The following is a 21,276-nucleotide window of genomic DNA, read 5'->3' as shown; positions in this document are numbered from 1 at the left end:
CTCTTCTCCAACTGCTCAGCCCTCACTTCCTCGTGTGCCGTTTTATTCAAAACGTCGGCCCTTCAACTTCCCCATCGTGGCGTTGCGCGGAACGTTTTTCGCTTGGGTGCTCGTGTTTTGCGGTTCCCTCCTCGACGCGTTTTCCACGTGCGGTCTGAACCTGAAGCCTACGACCGCGAGGTGCTGTGCGCTAGGGCTGGCAGAACATAGAGCGCTCATTATCTCGTCGACAGGAGCGCAGATCGTCGCAAATCCGAGAGTCGCATTAACACTCACACAAATCAGTTTTGCTCGCTGGTTTGCTGGCTGGAGGGTCACATCCAAAGCAAAATGGCCGCCTGAGGCGTGCGCTCCCAGCGGCTGGTGGGGCCGCTTGTGGTGGGCAAGAGGCGCGAGCAGAGGGAGCCGACACTGAACTCACTCACACATCATACACTGACTCACTCACACATCATACACTCACTCACACTACCACTGACTCACTCACACGTCATACACTGACTCACTCATCATACACTCACTCACACTACCACTGACTCACTCACACATCATACACTCACTCACACTACCACTGACTCACTCACACATCATACACTCACTCACACTACCACTGACTCACTCACACGTCATACACTGACTCACTCATCATACACTCACTCACACTACCACTGACTCACTCACACGTCATACACTCACTCACACTACCACTGACTCACTCACACATCATACACTCACTCACTCATCATACACTGACTCACACTACCACTGACTCACACTACCACTGACTCACTCACACGTCATACACTGACTCACTCATCATACACTCACTCACACTACCACTGACTCACTCACACGTCATACACTGACTCACTCATCATACACTCACTCACACTACCACTGACTCACTCACACGTCATACACTGACTCACTCATCATACACTCACTCACACTACCACTGACTCACTCACACGTCATACACTGACTCACTCATCATACACTCACTCACACTACCACTGACTCACTCACACGTCATACACTGACTCACTCATCATACACTCACTCACACTACCACTGACTCACTCACACGTCATACACTCACTCACACTACCACTGACTCACTCACACGTCATACACTCACTCACACTACCACTGACTCACTCACACATCATACACTCACTCACACATTATACACTGACTCACTCATCATACACTCACTCACACTACCACTGACTCACTCACACGTCATACACTCACTCACACTACCACTGACTCACTCACACATCATACACTCACTCACACATTATACACTGACTCACTCATCATACACTCACTCACACTACCACTGACTCACTCACACGTCATACACTGACTCACTCATCATACACTCACTCACACTACCACTGACTCACTCACACATCATACACTCACTCACACTACCACTGACTCACTCACACATCATACACTCACTCACACTACCACTGACTCACTCACACATCATACACTCACTCACACTACCACTGACTCACTCACACGTCATACACTCACTCACACTACCACTGACTCACTCACACATCATACACTCACTCACACTACCACTGACTCACTCACACGTCATACACTCACTCACACTACCACTGACTCACTCACACATCATACACTCACTCACACTACCACTGACTCACTCACACATCATACACTGACTCACTCATCATACACTCACTCACACTACCACTGACTCACTCACACGTCATACACTCACTCACACTACCACTGACTCACTCACACATCATACACTCACTCACACTACCACTGACTCACTCACACATCATACACTCACTCACACATTATACACTGACTCACTCATCATACACTCACTCACACTACCACTGACTCACTCACACGTCATACACTGACTCACTCATCATACACTCACTCACACTACCACTGACTCACTCACACATCATACACTCACTCACACTACCACTGACTCACTCACACATCATACACTCACTCACACTACCACTGACTCACTCACACATCATACACTCACTCACACTACCACTGACTCACTCACACGTCATACACTCACTCACACTACCACTGACTCACTCACACATCATACACTCACTCACACTACCACTGACTCACTCACACGTCATACACTCACTCACACTACCACTGACTCACTCACACATCATACACTCACTCACACTACCACTGACTCACTCACACATCATACACTGACTCACTCATCATACACTCACTCACACTACCACTGACTCACTCACACGTCATACACTCACTCACACTACCACTGACTCACTCACACATCATACACTCACTCACACTACCACTGACTCACTCACACATCATACACTGACTCACTCATCATACACTCACTCACACATTATACACTGACTCACACATCATACACTCACTCACACTACCACTGACTCACTCACACATCATACACTCACTCACACTACCACTGACTCACTCACACATCATACACTCACTCACACATCATACACTCACTCACACTACCACTGACTCACTCACACGTCATACACTCACTCACACTACCACTGACTCACTCACACATCATACACTCACTCACACTACCACTGACTCACTCACACATCATACACTGGGAGTGTCATGCTGCCAGCTATGGCTGCAATTTTGGTCGTACGTGCTATGCATATCGTTTATTGTTAAATTTTGAATGACAGTTCCTATGATTACTGTTGTTACATAGTTTTTATAGCTTTATTTTGATCATTCGAAAACATATGGTTAATCTAAATTGTCTTATGGTTGTTATTGTTGACTTGCACCACATTGGGATTTTTACACACAGCATTTAATACGTTTTTTTAATATTTGCTGGTTTATCTTCTTGGTTCTGCGCCCAGCTTATATATATGCTCCAAGCTCGTGTGCTGTTTCATTCAGACTCTGTCGCCTCGACGGACCTGGTTTTCACCTGAGGACGGCTGCTTGCGTTGTGGCCGAAACGTCGTGAGAATTATTTTATTATGTTTTATTTTTATTATTTTATTACTTCCCTTCTACGTGACTTTACCGAAAGAACCAAGAAGATGAATCCCTGCAGTCACGAAAGCTTTAAATCGAAATTTGCTGGTTTATTCCAGGATGTTTCTGTTACGTGTCGTCGCTTTAAGACGTTCTGTGTTCATATTTTGTTTGTTGCGGTTGCACCCGACTTAAGAGCCGCATGGCTCACAGGGCTATACCTAATAAATGAACTTGAACCCTGACCAATTCACCACCCACACCCAGTGCAGTGTTTGTCCGTGGCTTACTGACCACTTTCTGTATATATCCATGAACCCAACCTTTTCACGTAAAGTCGTGTTTTCTTTAGCTCGTGTACGTGGGCAACGTCTGAGTAAAGTTTCTGTTCTTTTTTAATGGAAAGAACAAAAATGTATTAACTTAATTCTCTGTGAGTGGTAGCCACCATATTTCACCGTTTTCGAATTATGCAGATTTGAACGTCACAAAATGCATATTTTTTTGTTCAAAACCGCGTTAATCAGAAAGATCTCGAAAACAATATAATATAGGCAATGGTTCTCGCTTTAATTAAACTTTCTGTTTAACGCTCTATCAAACGAAAAAACACAATGTTATATTTGAACGATTTCTGAATGACATGCACAAACATTGTTATTGGGCACTTAAAATCGAGATTTGGGGGCCTTAAAATAAAAAATTATGGATTTTCTGATTTTTTTCTGCTGTGTCCTAAAAGCTACATGTGTACCAAATTTCAGCTTTCTACCATGTATCGAAGTACCCTAGAGGTCGTTTTAGGCTTACAGATGAAGGTCTTAATTTATACAGATACAGTATTTTATCACAGTTTTACATGCAAATGTACAACATTTCTTATGAATGAGTTTAACAATGCTTTCCTTTTGTGTTTAACCAAAACGCATTTCATAGCACTGACCGAATGGACATTTAAATCCGTTACGTTATTGTGTTGCAGCTTACGAAGCTGCCGACTTCCAAACGAGTCGGGGACTGCCCGTACTGCAGCCATCGCCCCCTCCTGGCGGAATCTAGGCCCAAGCTCTTGCACGTGAGATGACTTTCCTGGTGTCTTGAATTTGCACCTCGTTAAACAAAATACGCTTTATCTTAAAATGTAAATTTGAATCTGATTTATTTATTTTATTCAATAACCTATTCGTAAATTTCCCGACGGTAATATTTTTTAGATATGAAATTTCACTTAGCATATATGAAACAAACTTAAACTAAACTATTTTTTTGTTTCTACAAGGGAATGCTCACATAGTTCAACAGCTCTTTCTATGAAGCGACCATGTGGACTTTCATAGCTGCCAAATAACTAAACGCATGTTTCTAAATATGGAAGGAAAACAGGAGGACCCGGAGCAAAATCTGTGCCAAGTGGTATCCAGAAGGTCGTGGGTTCGATCTCGACCTTGATGCCGGTATATGTGTAGTTTGATCTTGATTTGAAGCTTTCGTGACTGCAGGAATCCATACTCTTTGGTTCTTTCGGTAAAGTCACGTAGGAATAAAAAATGGATCACGACGTTTCGATCGCAACACAAGCAATCGTCATCAGGTGAGACAACTTACAGCACGAAAACTGCTGAAATGGGCGAGAAAGCTGCCGTGACGACAAGTTATATAGGTCGGAGCTGGTAAGACAGGAGGGGGAAGTAGGCGGGGCTACAAGTTGGAGGCTGCTGTGAATTCGTGTGGGTGGAAGTGGGCGGGGCTAGAAGTGGGAGGTTCCGTTGTGACGACATGAGGGCGAAGTGGGTGGGGCTACAAGTGGGAGGTTCCGTTGTGACGACATGAGGGGGAAGTGGGCGGGGCTACAAGTGGGAGGTTCCGTTGTGACGACATGAGGGAGAAGTGGGCGGGGCTACAAGTGGGAGGTTCCGTTGTGACGACATGAGGGGGAAGTGGGCGGGGCTAGGAGTGGGAGGTTCCGTTGTGAAGACAGGAGGGGAAAGTGGGCGGGGCTAGGAGTGGGAGGTTCCGTGTGACGACATGAGGGGGCACTGGGCAGGGCTAGAAGTTGGTGGGGCTGTAGTTTGCATGTTCTCTCTTTCGCCATGGTCGTGTGGGTTTTTCTCCGGGTCCGCCAGTTTTGCCGCTCCACATTTATAATAAACTTGTGGCTGCTATAAATTTCCACGTGATAAGCCACTTAATTGAGCTATCGTTTGTGGCCAGGTCGCTTCTGAAAAAGAGCTACATAGCTGAGTGGGGCCTTACCTGGTAAAATAAAACATAGTTCTTAGTTTGTCGATTTTAGCGACTCTTGATGTCCATCTGCTTGCTTATTTACACTCTATCAACGTGGTAATAGCTGCACGCGTTTAACTGTTGTCATTTAACTGGATCGGTATCTCTCTGGCACCTGGCTTTTACTCTTCTTCATTACTCCACCCGCCACCACGACTGAGAGCTTGTGGTGAAGGCTGCTGAGACTGCACTTTGACTACCAAGGAACAAAAACTCAACACACTTGTCAATTTAAATAATAAGATGACGAGTTTTATTTTTTTATTCCGGAAATAATTCCCATTGCATATCCGATTAGAGGGAAATTGCATTCAAAACGATGACATTTGTCATTAATACTACCTGGCTATTGAAAAATATATGACGCGAATGTTTTAGGTGGCTCCAGACTGCAAAATAGGATCTACAAAATTGAAAATACTACAAATGTTACTTAAGTTTATTATCGGATGATGACAATGGACAATTGCTAAAAAAAATGCGCTTCTTACAGTATGATGTTTGCCCCCAATGTATTTATAAAGCAGTGTTAGTGATGAATATGTGCTTCATTTAAATAATCAATTACTTAAACTTAAAAAGCCATAATATGACGGTAAGCAGGTTATAGTAGAACTGCTCCAGAACGTTGACTGGCTCTAGAGTCCTCGACGCTCCAGTGACCCCAGCTCCAGTGACGTCAGCTCCAGTGACCCCAGCTCCAGTGACCCCAGCTCCAGTGACGTCACCTCCAGTGACTTCACCTCCAGTCACCTCAGTTGCACAGACCACGGCTCCAGTGACCCCATTACTCAGAGCCAGCTGCAGGTCACGGGAGCCAGAGTTCAACCAACCCGGATGGAGCCATTGATGACGCAACATTCACTCGCCTGTTGAGAAGAATAAAGCAAGAGGTTCATCAGCGGGGCACCTTAAAGGTGAAGCGTTGTTGTTTGTAATCTGCAACCGTTAACTTGTATCTCATTTTAAGTTAATGACATATATCACGTTGCCATCATAGTGTGGGTAATATTATGAAAAACATTTATTTTTGCCCATTTAATAACTTATTTTATTTTCCATTTTTTTCTCAGTAGTACAATACCCTCTTGGGTTCTATGAGAAAATTTCGGATAATATACGTAAATGTCCCAACCCTAAGCCTCCCGTTTCACCTAACATTCCCCTGATAGTAATGCACATGCCTTCTGGTAATGTGGCGAGCCTTAGTGGTAATATAGCGAGCTAATGAGTTAATGCAGAATCCTCCTAACAAGTCGTGTGGAGAAGCTCGGCGAGTATTCAAGAGTTGTACTCGTGTTGTAGAGACCAGTGCAGAGGAATGCATTGGTGTTTCTGAACCCTTCGCTAAAGTCTATGCTCTCGATCTTCACCATTTCACCATGTCCACACACAGCCGTGTGTTACGGTATAGCCCGGATAACCTCCACGATCTGTTAGCTTTGGTGAGACGTTCTCCATCAGTGAACTGACGTTAAAGACTGTACAGTCTATTATTCTATAACACGGTAGTTGCGTCCGTGAAAAACGCGTTATAATATTTAATATAGAGAAAACACAGCCTGCGATAACACGTGAGATGCGTACGCAGGCTGAACAAAGACTTGGGCGCGTGGTGGGTAGCATCTAGAAAGCATCCAGCAGTATCCCGCCTTGTTGTGCAATGATATGCCGAGGCAGCCGTACCACCGCGTATTCCTACTGGCGCTGGGACGTAGTTCCGTTCACTCCATCGCGTAATGTCCGATTGGCGTTGTGAAAAACACGCGTTACAGCACGCGTAGGGAGTTACCAATGAACGTGACTTCTGCGTATTCCTCTTCAGTTTCCGTTTCCGATGGATGGATGGTCTCGTAGAGAGCGGGTGAAATTGTCAGCGACGTGTAGGTGCGGTCCGCGTTGTCTGTGGCCGAGTCTGCCCTGTTGCTCCTCTGTTGGTTAAACACACGGAGAGTTATTAAACGCACACACACATTTTGGACCGATTTAAATATTGCCAAGATGACTAAAAGGCATCGGTCTTTGCCAATTTAGCCCACCTTTGTTAATCAGATGCCAATATGTTCTTGATGTTTTCATCTTTCAAATTATTGAGCAAATGTGCACTCTCACCAATATCTGTGTAAATCAATCTCTTGCTAATTAAGGAGGGGGGGGAGTGGGGGCATATTGGGGACACTTGGTGAGCTGGCAGCAACTCGACGTCAGCCCCACGTTGATTCTACAGCGATGCTCACAGGGGACGTGGCCCCACACACATTGCCGTCGCACGAATCCTGGTTTATATTTTAATTGATGTATAATTTTAATAAAAGCTTCAGAACACAGGTACAGTTTTTTGTCCTGAAAATTGAACTATGAAAAATAAGAACAGGTTTTACCCTTTGCGGCAATAAAACAGGAAGTGTTATGATGTCTGCCATTAATAAAGTCTGCATTAACCACACACAGTACTTGTTGTGAACTTGCAAACAAACATTATCTGAAATATACGTATTGTCTTTGAAACTGCGTGACCTACACTACAGAGAGCCTTTTTTATGGCCAGAGAATGCCAAAAGAATGTTCTGGTACAAGCTGGGATGATTGACAGCCTCTGCCGCTACCTCCGTGCCACCTGCAATGCATTGAGGTGTCTACGCGTGAGTAGGGGCTTTGCGAACGGTAACACTGACCCCGATCTTCCATTGCTTCCGGGCGTAGCAGGCAGCCCCGCACGCGATCGCTGTGCACACGACCACCGAGACAGCGATGTACACCGGGGTGAGGTCCACTCCAGATGGTCCTGCAGAGAGGGACAGATCCTAACTCGAGCTGTGTGTGTCTGTGCGACTGTGAATGTCAGCACCACGGCACTTGCAAGACTGCTACTGCTAAGGCACTCGCCAACACGTGTTGCACGTACTCTTAGTTCTTTCAGTAAAATCACGTAGGTTAAAAAATGAAATTAAAATTAATAAAATAAAATAAAAATCACGACGTTTCGGAGGCAACACAAGTCTCCGTCATCAGGTGGGACCGTCAGAGCCAGATTTGCTGCCTCAAGTGAGGCAGGGATTCAAGATGCAAGCTCTTAAATACAAGTTAAGAGGGGAGGAGGGGGGGAGGAGCTTATCTGAGTGTGGTAGCCAATGGATGGAACGTATCGGGAGGGGGGGCGGGGCTAAAAGAGGGCACGAGGTGCTCGTAGGCGTCGACGTGTAAGTGTTTGTGCGTAAGTCACTGTTGTTACACATGATAACGTATTGGAAGGGGGGGGGGGCTAAAAGAGAGCACGGGGTGTAAGTGTACGTGGACATGCCTGTGCACAAGCACCTACGGCGTTGTACGTTTTGTCCCGAATAGCTCACAATTATATATTTTAAAATGTGATATTCGCGCCATTCTGGCTCAGTAATCCAGTGCGCATCTATCTGGAACAACCATTGGTGTGAAAAGTAAGTGAATATTATTTATATATTTATAATGTCGCACTCATTACAAACAAAGTATTTGTCACAAATAAACCACGACACCTCGCTGATCTCGTAGAGGAGCATAAACCATCACGGCAACTCCGGTCATCCTTGCAGCAGCAGCGGCTTTTGGCTCAGCCATCGATCAAAGACGGTGGTCACCGGATCGCACGGCGCCTTCAGATGCAGTTTTGCGTCCATCTGGAACGCTCTTCTTTCCGATATTCAGAAGCCACTGGGAGCTATGCACTTTAAATCATAATCTAGATCGACAAACTTAATTCGTTAGAACTGATTTTTGTGTTTAATTTGTTGCACATTAGGATCCTGAGATGGAATGCGCATTATACATTTGAATTATTATTATCGGGAAAGTACCGAAAATTTGGGAACACATTCATCCAACAATGGATAAAGAACGGTTGATGATGATATTCCTGTGGGTATTTCCATTCAAACACCATCGCGAATACTATTATTAAAACTAAGGTAAGCGCCTCTTCTCGGATAATTTGTTAATATATGTCGACGTCGTAAATCCAGCTTATGACAATCTGACACTCATGAGTAGGTTTGCAGTTTCAACAAATTTCACGATATGACGATTATCATGATATATGTTTCTTGTAAGTTTGTAAATGTATTTCATTGCATTTTTCATGCTTTCTGTACTTCCGGCACGGATGAAGATTTACTTCATGACGTGAACGCTCCCTAACTGCAGTTCACTAAACACAAGCCAGCCACGAGTCTTATCATGCCAACTTTCCAATCTAAAATCTTTACGACCGACCTATTTTCTATTCCGCACAAAATTAATTACATTTATTCTGAACAATATAAATTATTTTACAAAAAAACGTTCCACGAAGCGGAATTATAAATTAATAGCTTATTTGCAATTGCAATTGCAGACAAAATAACCACGACGTAACGATATTTTTGCAAGCAATATAATTATTGTGGATCTCCTAATGTAAGATGGATCGTAGTATCTCCATATGGTGGAAACCATGACTGTAACCATGTGTAGTGACTGTAAACGGTCACTGTGTGGTGCCGGGACTTGCGAAGCCACGGCCGGAAATGTTGTCATTGCGGGCAGCCCGGGTTGCGGGCTGCAGTACCAACACTAGCTGTGGTTAGGTGAGCACTGGTTAGCGTGGAGGCCCCGCGAGCAGTGTGGGGTGCCGGCTCCCAGTGAGGGAGTGAGAGTGAGCAACAGCCAGCCAGGGTTACTCTGGGGCATGACACTCTGGCTGACCTGTTGTCACGTGACCGGACGATACTGGAGGGGGGCCACCGGTGGACGGGGGCTGAGGGGCGGTCACGTGGTCTAGGAGAGCTCTCGGGAACATTCGAGAAGGGGCCCGAGAAGCCTGGAAGGTGGGCGGGGCTAAGGGTGGAGCCAACCCCAGCCCGGGAGCATCATATAACCAGAGCTCCGTGAGGAGCTCGGGGTTCTTCAAAAGTTGGTGTTCGAAGATCCACGTCGGGGAGAAGATGCCTCTAGCCACGCGGTCCGGGACCTAGCTTGTGGTCCGGACCGGGATAGCGAACCGTGTCTAGTTCTGCCGTAGCGTGGTTAGATGGGCATTCGAGACCCGAGCGTAGGTTGTGTTGTGTTCGTGTTGTTGTGTTAATAGATAGTGTTGCTCCCAAGTTTACGTCTGTGACTCAGTTGGACTCACTACACATGCAGTCACAATTGTGTCATTTGGGGAATTTGCTTGACGTTTGACACATTTAAGTCTTGGTTCCACCAAAGGCGACTGGCTAGCACGTTTGTGTGTCACTTGTGAAGGAGTGTAACAGGAAACTTGTGGATTTACACTCCGCTATGTTTTTTATATTAGTGCTGAAGTCTTAAAAGTGTAGAAAAACGTTTCAGAATCATTCATAACCTAAAGCTGTGTCCACGTGTCGTAATGTAGCTTCATTTTCGTGCATTACCTTGGATTATGTTGACTTTCGTCTCATAAAATTCCTGGGGATTGTTCAGCTCGCACAGGTAAAATCCTGCATCTCCACTCTGGAGATCGTGAATGAGAAGTGATTTCTTATTATCGATGGAGAGTTTTCTGCCACTGACGGTGTTGACGGGGTAGTATGGTTGTCCTGGTAGAGCAAAGTACCATTTAACGCTTCCATAGATTCTGCTTTCAGAATTGCCTCGGCAGGGAATCGAGATCTTTTCACCAACTTTTGCTTGGATAATGTTGTTCGTTTTAAAATCTGCAGACATACATAAGCACATATCACCAACATTGATTTAATAGTCAAACTCCGTGTGCCCTTTTGTCTCAGGCGCCCAAATGTCTGCGAAGCTCAACTCAGACACTTGATGGGCCGGCAGCCCCTCCATCAGCCCCGCCCACTTTTCAAGAGCCACGCCTACTCACCCACTAGCCCCACCCACACAGTGACGCTTTCTGATCTTGGCCACACCCTCTGATCTTGGCCACATCCTCCACCTACACTCACTGCTCACGTAGCCCTGCCCACTACTCACGCCGTCCCGCCCATACCCCGAATAGCCCCACCCAGTCATCTGGTCTCAAGTTGTATACTCACTCGCCTAGTATACAGGAGGTCGTGGGTTCGATCACGACCTTGATGCCTGCATATTTAGAGTTTGATTCCCTCTTTCCTCGTGGTGGGGTAAATTTTCTCTGGGTCCTCCAGTTTTTCTCTCCACATTTCGAATCAGCAGGCATTTAGAGTAGTTAACTTCTATAACGGGCCGCGTGATAAGCCACTTTGTTGCACTATCATTTGTGGCCAAGTCACGTCTGAAATAGCGCTAATAAAAAATATTTTAGATAAAATAGTTTAGGTCGTCACGTGTCCTATCCAAGTCAACTTACTGTCCTTAACAGTTTGAACAACATCACTAACCTGTGTATGTTCTCGAATGTATGTGTTCCCCCTTCTGTCTTTAAAAGTAAATCCAAATCACAAGTGCCTTATTTTTGAACATTTGAAATAGTAAAAAAACCCATTAAATATGCCAAAGTCCTTCATTGCAGAGGACATTCACAAGACGTTTGGCAGGAAACTCCCTACAAGCTATGCTGGTGATGCCAAAAGGCATCACACGCTTCGCCCATCACCTCCCATCCAGCGGCACACGCGTGGACAGAGGTGAGACTTTTCTGTTCCAAACTTGTAGTATTTTCTGATTAGTCGAGTATTCGAACTGATCACACTGGTCAACACACTTTTTCTGGCATGAGGTTTTTCAACGGTTTTAAGGTAATTTTGGGGTGCTGATTCCAAATATGGCATCAGTTTTTGTCTATCACATCAGGTTTTTGAGAAATCAAATATTGAATTTTCAATAAAAACTGCAGAAGAAAAATATTAAATAAATGTGGATATCTACATAAAATTATATTATAAACACACTATCCTAAAAATACAGCACCATATTTTAACACTAAAGCAGTCACTGACTCGCAACAACTTGCAATCATAAGTGACAGAGTTAATTTCGGGTAAAATCAATGAAAATGGGGTATGCCGATAGCATAAAAATGAGATGTGATAGAGCAAATCTGAGATCAGATTTGGAATCAGCACCCTGACATTAGTCTAAAACAGATGCAAAAGTCCAGGCCAGAAAAAAATGTTTTTTTTTGTGTTGACCAGTGTTATCGGTGGAGTAATCGACTCCTACAACAATCGTATATCTTAGCTTACTGAGTTGTAATGATTACAGCTTCTGTTCATTGAATTTGCATCAGTTAAAATAGATTAATAAAGAAAACGCGTTGTGACTTTTGGTAATTTCTGTGCCTTTTAGTAGATTCTGCGTCAAATTCGTGTGTTCAATTGCGTACCTTTGACGAATAGAAAATATGTTGCAGTGTACATGTCACTAGAGTGTTGATTCTGACATGACCATTCACATCTGTGCCATCTCTCTTCTTCCCAGTCATGATTTTCGACGGTCATGGAAGCGTTTTTGTTGTCAATGTATTTGGTGTTGCCAATTATGTTTTCAAGAGAATCACCAATGTCTTTATATTCACCATTAATTAATATAGTCCATCGAATATCGCTAACAGTTCCTTGGCAGTCTGTACGACAGGGTAGCAAGATAGTTTGATGTTGCTTCACGATGGCGAACTCTAGGATTGCGTTGGCATTGCCTGCAGGGCGTGACAAAAATCGACAATGACAACATTTTACATCACGCACATGCTGGTAAGAAACACGTCCAATGTTACGTTAAAAATACATTTAATAAAATAATATTAACGTTATAAAAATTGCACAATCTTTGTGAGCATATCCATATTTGTTGCTATTCTCAAACTAAGGGGGGTGCCACTCTGGTGATGTGGATAGCGCACGGGACTGCTGATCCAGAGTTGTCAGTTCTATCCCCTGTGAGTGTGAGAACAATGGGCACGTTGCTCACTTCACCCCTGCCTCTGCCCACCGCGAGATTTGATCATTCTATTCATACTTGAGGAATCTGAAGAGCTATAAAGCTCGTCTTCAAAAAAGTCCAGTAGGGGCTACGGTGTCAGAAAGTTACAACAACAACAAACAATGCGAAAACGCGATAGGAGTGCAAAGTGACGACAGGTCAGCACAAACATTTACTTTAAGCTGTCGCTGGCAGATCGGATTTCAGATATCAGTTGGTAGCGGGCATCGGGTAGCACCTCCTCTGCTGGATTATTGCACAAAATTTGGCTGTCCGGTGGCTCAGCCTGCCCCTAGGCACCTTGCGATGAGTGAATGAGAGAGTTGGTGGCGTTGCAAACTGGCGAGCGTCACGGGATAACTCTTTTCAAGATGCGTTCATCGGCAAAAAAAAGTTCCCACCACTGATCATTTTCGCCCGTACTTGACATCTGCCCGTTTTTTCAATATACATTTAATACAATAAAACATATAATTCGTATGCAGATTGCACTAACGGTATTGTGTCATGAGAAGAATCCATTTGAATGTCTCGCAGGGGAGTGCCACCTCTTCTCGTTAGAGAACGATCCACAGAAAGGGAGTTCACAGAGCCACCTCTGGGAATCCTCAAAGTGAACTGGTTGACGTATTTGACCCGTACTACCTTCCCACCCACTCCTTGAGTAATTGTCCTCACCTGCCAGTAACACCTATCTTTTTTAATTCTCAGCGCTGGAATTAATGGAATTAAGTGCAGGCATGGGTAACCGAGTTGAGGCCATTAACTCACTGGCAGTAGCGTGGATTTAGAATCCCAGGATCTCTGGGTGCAGACCAAGCGCTCTGCGAGCTGTTAACCCGTGGTCCCCGCAGATCTGTTCGTGAAAAGAAAGTGCCCAGCCAGTGGGAGTTACTCACTCACGACGACAGCCGCCCACAAAGTGATGAGACAGGCGGCACGCAGCCAAGAACACGACGCTGCCATGCCCAGGGAGACAGCTCTCGACAGCCTCACTTCCTCGTGTGCCGTTTTATGCAACAATTCGGCCCTTAAACTTCCCGATCTTGGCGTTGAGCGGAAAGTTTTTCGCTTGGTTGCTTGTCTTTTGCGGTTCCCTCCTCGACGCGTTTTCCACGTGCGGTCTGAACCTGAAGCCTACGACCGCGAGGTGCTGTGCGCTAGGGCTGGCAGAAAATAGAGAGCTCATTATCTCGTCGACGGGAGCAGAGATAGTCGCAAATCCGAGTGTCACATTAACCCCCGGACCAATTCACCACCCACACCCAGTGCAGTGTTTGTCCGTGGCTTACTGACCACTTTCTGTATATACCCATGAACCCAACCTTTTCACGTAAAGTCGTCTTTTCTTTAGCTCGTGTACGTGGGCAACGTCTAAGTAAAATATCTGTTCTTTTTTTGTTAGAATGAACAAAAATGTATTAGCTTAATTCTCCGTGAGTGGAGGCTACTATATTTCACCGTTTTCGAATTATGCAGATTTTAACATCACAAAATGCATATGTTTCGTTCAAACCCGCGTTAATCAGAAATATCTCAAAAACAATAAAATATAGACAATGGTTCTCGCTTTAATTGTACTTTCTGTTTAACGCTCTATCAAACGAAAAAAACCACAATGTTATATTTGAACGATTTCTGAATGACATGTGTAGTGGCCTTATATGACGACGGAGAAGGTTGATGGAGGCAACAATTATTTATTACAGATGTAGTGCCTGAGATACGCATCACACGCTGAAGTCGGTGTGCGCGCACGCAGCGTACAGTGGGAGCAAATAAGGACACGGGGCGCTGATTGGCTGGTCGTTGTTGTCTCAAAGGAGGTGACGTGATGTCTGAGGATGGTAGCAGGTGGCAGGAAGTAATTAAGGACGCAGGGCGCTGATTGGCCGAGAGGATGTTGTTGTCGCAGAGTCTGTAAAAACATGCCACGTGGCAGCGGGGGCTGGGGGTGAGTGGCGTCGCGGGGGATGCCCCTGATTAATTGGGAATTAATTGGCTCGGGGATAAAGACGGGTTTTCGGAGAAGACGGGAGTTCGTACCTGGGAGGAGACAGAGGATGGAAGAGTCGGAGCAGCAGAGCTAATAACAGTATAGGATAGCAGTGGAGAAGCGTAGGGTAGCAGTGAGACGACGAAGCCAGTAGGAAGCAGCTGGAGTGGGGGAAGAGAAGCTGATGTAGTTACAACAGAGTGGGATGGCGGAGCTGATAAAGAGCAGCCGAACTGTGGCGGAGAGAGTGGAGAGGAGAGTCGACGAAAGAGTGAAGGGGAGCGAGTGAGGCCGGCGGAACACGGCGAGCGAGCGGAGAGCGTGGAGGAGAACTGTGGATCGGTGTGAGCGGGAGGAACATTGAGCGATGTTGGATTGAGAAGTGTTGAGCGAAATACGCGAAATAAAGTAACGAGGAAAGACAAGAAGCTGTCGTGTCGGTTCGAGCACTACACAGGTAACTTCAATTACAGCAGAGTAGCGACCCTGACACTCGAAGAGGTAACGGCCTCTTCACCCAATTCTATCGGGGGAAGTGTTCCCCAGCGAACGCCCCACGTTAACTCCCTACTTCCCCTACTCTAGACCTCCCTCCCGAGGAGGCTAGCGAACCTGGCCCAGCTTCGGCACATGTTCCGACTACCAGCCACACGAGTCCGGCCCTTAGAAGGACATCGGCCCTCGCGGCTCTGGGGTCGCACCACTGGCTTGCTCTGCCCGGCCCTCAAAAGGGCAGCGGGTCAGAGGAGGGCCAGGGTCTAGCTAGCTGGCCTTCAGTCTTCACTGGTTCTTCGTCTTGGCTGGGTCGAACTGCCTCTCTGCTCTCCGTGTCCCACCTTATATATGATTTCCCACCGAGGGGCGGGTTTCTGTGGGATCACACAGGCCTCCCAGCCCCCTCCCCTCAGAAGGCCCTGGGCGTATATCATCACACAACCGCCCAGAACAGGTTTGTACCGCTTCCCACAGAGGGGCGAAGGGCTGTGGGATCACACGCGTCCCACAGCCCCCTCCCGCTCAGGAACCCTTGCCAGAGATGACACGATCACCCGCACCGGTAAGTATTGTAAGTCGGCCGGTTTTGCGTGTGTGTGCATCAATACCACCACCACCACATCACCCCCCCCCCTCCCCCCGTACAGCCCACAGCCATCCCGGCTGAAACACAATTTTCACAATAAAGAAACCTTTAAAAGAACCGGAATTCCGCGTGCCTCAATGACAACAACAATAACAACAACAACAACAATCACAACCCACCTGTACAAATAATCACCATGAACATATATACACTGCCGAGGGAAAAAAAATAGACCCCCCCCACCCACGTCACCGGAGTCCACGACACAACACGCCCGACACGACGCACTCTTCGTGAGGAGAAGAGGGACGTACGGACAGTCAAGCGGCCGCCGCAACGTGTGGTAGGTGTGGTAGAACCAGCCATCCCTTATGAAAAGCGGTGCGACAGCACGAGTCCGAATGGCCAATCCGTCGTACGGGGCAGGGCATGGTTGTCTGACGGGTGAGGCAGGCAGCCCCTGAGGGCACGAAGTGGGCTGCCTGGTTCCGCATTTGTCTTCGGGATCCGGTGGCTGACGCTCTTTGGAAGCCGTCACTTCCGGTGCGTCTGGAAGTGTGACAGTCAGTGGCATGTGAGGATCAGGCGGTGGCATCACATTCCCTGAGTCGGCGGACACATCACATGCTCGGCCCTTCTGACATGTAGGGGAGGTATGAGGTGCAATGAATGGTTTCAGCCGTGAGGGGTGAACATACCAACAACACTTCCCCCACTTAATTTGAACACATTGTGGGCGCACGACCTGCACAACCTCGACCGGCCCCCTCCATGGCCTCAGCAGTTTTGGAGACGTTGCCAATGGCACCTGCGGGCAGTGTAGCCAGGCCTTGTCGCCCGGCTTCCACTCGTGCGTGTGTGTCTGGTGTGCGCACAACCGCTTGTTCGCCTTCTGGCGAGAGTTTGAGTTTTGTGCTGCAGCCTCCCGTGCCTCGGCCAATTTCGAAATGTTAAATTTGACGTGATTAGCCTACTTAAATTTAGCGCGGGGCTCGGGAATCCCCAACTGGGCATCCACGGGTGGATCAACGTCCCGCCCATACATTAGGAAGAAGGGGGAAAACCCAGTTGCCGCTTGGGGAGCCATCCTATAGGTGGCAACACCCAGAATTTGTAAGTCCCAATCCACTTGAGATTTACACACCTGATGGCACAACATGGACGTAAGCGTCCTGTGGAGTCACTCCACCATCCCATGAGTTTGTGGGTGGTACGGGGAGGTACGCACCTTTTTAGTACCTAGGAGGTCGCACACCTCATGCAGCAAGGAGCTCGAGAAATTATTTCCCTGATCGATCAGCAGCCGCTCCGGTGCAGCCTTGTCCAGGACATAGCCCTGGACAAAGGCCTCGGTAATGGCTGCTGCCAACTGGTTAGCGAGTGACCAGGCCATAGGCCATCGAGTGAAATATTCCACGCCAACCAGCAAGTACTTATTACCCCTTGGTGTTGCCGGGAAGGGCCCCAGAATGTCGAGCGCAATGAGCTCGTTGATGCGTGAGACCTGAATAGATTGCAGCTGCGGACTGGCCGCTTTTGAAGGCGGCTTTTTTTGGGCACACTGCACACACCCCTTGAGGGAAATGCGAATATATATGTAATGTGAGGATATATCCGGCTCACTGACGTATCACAACTCGTCACGATGATTGGCTCTGCCGGTCCTGGTTTATAGCCAATGGGGGGAAGCCTAGGGGCGTGGCCCTGACGTAATGGAAAGGTGACAGCTGTAAGTAGAGGATTGGTTCTGCTGGCTTTGGCCACAGCCAATGGGGAGATGAGTCAGGGGCGTGGTCCCGAGAGCCTACGAGGGAGCCTGGAATATTCCATGGAGGCTAACCAGGATTGGTGGAAACGTACCACGTGACCCGGGTATTAAATAGGGGTGGAGACGAACGACACGTGGTCAGAATGGGAACGAACGGAGGAAGGGGCCACGCGTGAGCGGGGCTCCGGGTTGCCACGTGGCAGTGCAACTCTCTATCTATCCCTCTCACGCTGCCTGTCAGCAGCGTGAAGGAAAGCTGTAATGCAAGTTGAATAAAAGACCGGATTCCAGAAGTCGCCTCAACGACCTTTATTACATATAGAAGGCGTCAGGGTCGGGATGGAACTCACGTCCACCTGTATACCAGGCGAGGTAGTTAACATCTCCTAGCCACCGTGATAATGATGATGGGAGAGAGACACGAAAACTCCAAATATACAGCAGGCGTCAGGGTCGGAATGAAACCCACTACCTCCTGTATACCAGGCGAGGTAGTTAACATCTCCTAGCCACCGTGATAATTATGATGGGAGAGAGACACGAAAACTCCAAATATACAGCAGGCGTCAGGGTCGGAATGGAACCCACGACCTCCTGTATACCAGGCGAGGTAGTTAACATCTTGCCACCCAACTTGCCCCGTGATGTACACAGCGGGTCTTTGGATGGTGAAATCAGAGGAAATCACGTGGGCTTCTGCCCCGGGCCTCCCAAAACCTCTGAGCGGCGCTGACCTTAACATTGGTGGAGGAAAGTGAGATGGGTAGAGGGGCCCAGGGGAAGGGGACGCCTGGGAGGCATCAGGCCTTGACCTCGGAATACTCAGAGGAAGGAGTTATCACTCAGCTACGCACTCAGCTGGGCGACCTAAGTTCCATCCCGCGGCTATGGTGAAAAACAGCGCCGAGTGATTTGCTGCCCTCCACCGTTCCCCTTCACCAAGCCACGCTGATGGCCGCGGTGAAGTAAGGTCAAACAACCCCCACTCCCCATGACTGACACGCCGGGTTGCCTTTATCGAGCAGTGGCATTGACAACTGAAAACGATGCGAAGTTATTTTTCAAAATATGTCTGGCCTTTTATTTTCAGATGAACCGAGTTTCTTTTTCGCGTCTACGCAAACGCTCGCTCAAGAAATTGCTGACGGAAGGGGGCCTCTAACAAGCGTGCTCTAGAAAGAGAGCACCTTTCTTATAGGGTACTTGTCCTACTCTTCAGCACCAGGAAAACGTCTAGAAAAGAGGCAGGAGCACCCACACTGTACCCCACCATCACACGCAACCTGCCAGTCGACTGTGGCGATAATGCCAGTAGTGCCGCAAGACGCCTCTGCAGTGGAAAATTGGCGACTGGAGATGATAGGGGATAGTGAGAGGGTCTCAGACAGATTAAGTCCCTATTTGGCCTCTGTCTAAAACGTGCAGAGCAAACTTTTCTATTTGTTATCACCTCCGGCCGGCATTTACAACTGCAGAGGCATCTTGTGATGCCAAGTACAACGAGAATGGAGGTGGGGGGTGGGGGCACAAACCCACATTGAATTCGGTTGCCTTCTCTGAGCGAGATATTTCTTGTAGAAAAAATAACTGGAACGAATTGGGGAGCACTACGTGCAAATACTTTCGTGTTGAAGTGGTGTATTATTATTATTATTGCCATCATCATTATTACGCAACTGACAATGTCCCAGCAAGTCGATCCTGGGAGAACCAGGATAAGGGTGGCAATCCTTACCTGTTGACATTCACGTGAAGGATCGGTCCACGTGGTGGCAGCAAAGCCCATGTCGTGAGCGAGCCACAGTGGTTCTTAACCTTCACTGCAGCATTGTACCCCTTTGGTTCTCAATCACAAAACAAAGTAGGATGTCAATACATACATAGGTTTGATGAAACAAAGTTAGTTGTACTTACGTGCCCCGTGCTTACTTTGTCCTTTCGATTAATTTTTATTTATATTAACGCAATATAACCCAAAACTCATTTACTTGATACAGCAAGCGTACTGTAACAGTTCCAACTGAAGACGGAAGCTTGTGTTGCCTCCGAAATGTCGTGATTTTAATTTTATTTTTTATTTTACTTTCATTAATTTTAAAATTTTACCTACGTGACTTTACCGAAACAACCTAAGAATATGAATCCTTGCAGTCACGAAAGCTTCAAATCTAGAACCCCTTTATTATGGATGATATTGGTCGCGAAAGCCTCCTTAGCTCATCGCTTCTTCTTTCAGAAGCGACCCGGCCACAAATGATAGCTCAACTCAGTGGCCTATCGTGTGAAAATCCTACAGCAGAAAAATAATCGAAACCAGTGGCTCTTAACCTTTACCGCAGCCTTGCACCCCTTTGGTTCTCAATCGTTAAAATATATCATGCACAATGAATACATAGGGCTGGGATGAAACAAAGTAGTTGTTCTTACGTGGCCCGAGCTTAATTTTTCTTTCGATTATTTACCTTCTAAAAAAATGTGTCCATGTCTCGCACCCCCAAAAATGGCATCACGCACTCCCAGGTTAAGAACCACTGCGAGTTTAGCGCATGGCAAGTTTGTGGGACTCACGCATACAATTTTAAGTCTGTGAGCCATGCGATAGCTTGGGGAGTCACGCGACTAATACTGCTCAGTCCGCCATAGAGCCAGGCTTAGGATGCAGTTGGTTCGCGATACGGTGGCTCCATTGTCGGGTTCTGGTTGGCTGCAGTCACACTGTGTGGGTTGTAACAATAGGTTTTACCCTTTCTGCCAATAAAGCAAGAGGTCCATAATCAACGTTTTTGGGTTTAGATCGCGTTATTTCTAAATGTGTCGTAACCCTCCACTACCCGACACGGCCAATCAGTAAAACAGTGTCACGTTGACAAAAGACAAATAGTGCACTGCTTTAGCCCACCGGTGTGTTGAAGCGTGAAACCACAACATTTACAATTTTTGAGTACGACGTTTCGCTGGTAATTGCATCCAGCATCATCGGGCAATTCGCCAGAAAAGCAGGAAGTGTTATGATGTTTAATCACCAAATAGAAACCTTCTGCAAGGAATCAAGTTCTGCATTAACCACCCACGGTACATATGGTGAACATGCAAACAAAACATCCTCTGATAATTGTATAAGCATTGTCTTTTAAACTTATTGGCCTACACTAGAGAGACAGTCTTCTTTATGGAATAATCTCACCAGTCTCAGACCAGAGAAAGCCAAAAGGCGAACAG

The 21,276-nt window shown here is 46.8% G+C and overlaps 1 long non-coding RNA gene across 1 annotated transcript; it reads right to left on the bottom strand.

The window, feature by feature from the left end:
- Window positions 1–6,087: 6,087 nt before the first annotated feature.
- LOC133357127 (uncharacterized) lies at window positions 6,088–8,121 on the bottom strand. The gene is made up of 3 exons (XR_009756930.1): window positions 7,995–8,121; window positions 7,112–7,250; window positions 6,088–6,188 (listed from the first exon to the last, which is right to left on the bottom strand). It is a non-coding gene; the product is annotated as an uncharacterized LOC133357127 (long non-coding RNA).
- Between the last annotated feature and the right edge of the window lie 13,155 nt (window positions 8,122–21,276).

This window comes from Lethenteron reissneri, chromosome 56 (genome assembly GCF_015708825.2).
Source record: "Lethenteron reissneri isolate LAM-NWPU_2019-01 chromosome 56, ASM1570882v1, whole genome shotgun sequence".
Taxonomy (NCBI): Eukaryota; Metazoa; Chordata; class Hyperoartia; order Petromyzontiformes; family Petromyzontidae; genus Lethenteron; species Lethenteron reissneri.
The sequence above is the reverse complement of the archived record's forward strand: the minus strand, read 5'-3'. Positions and strand labels throughout refer to the sequence as shown.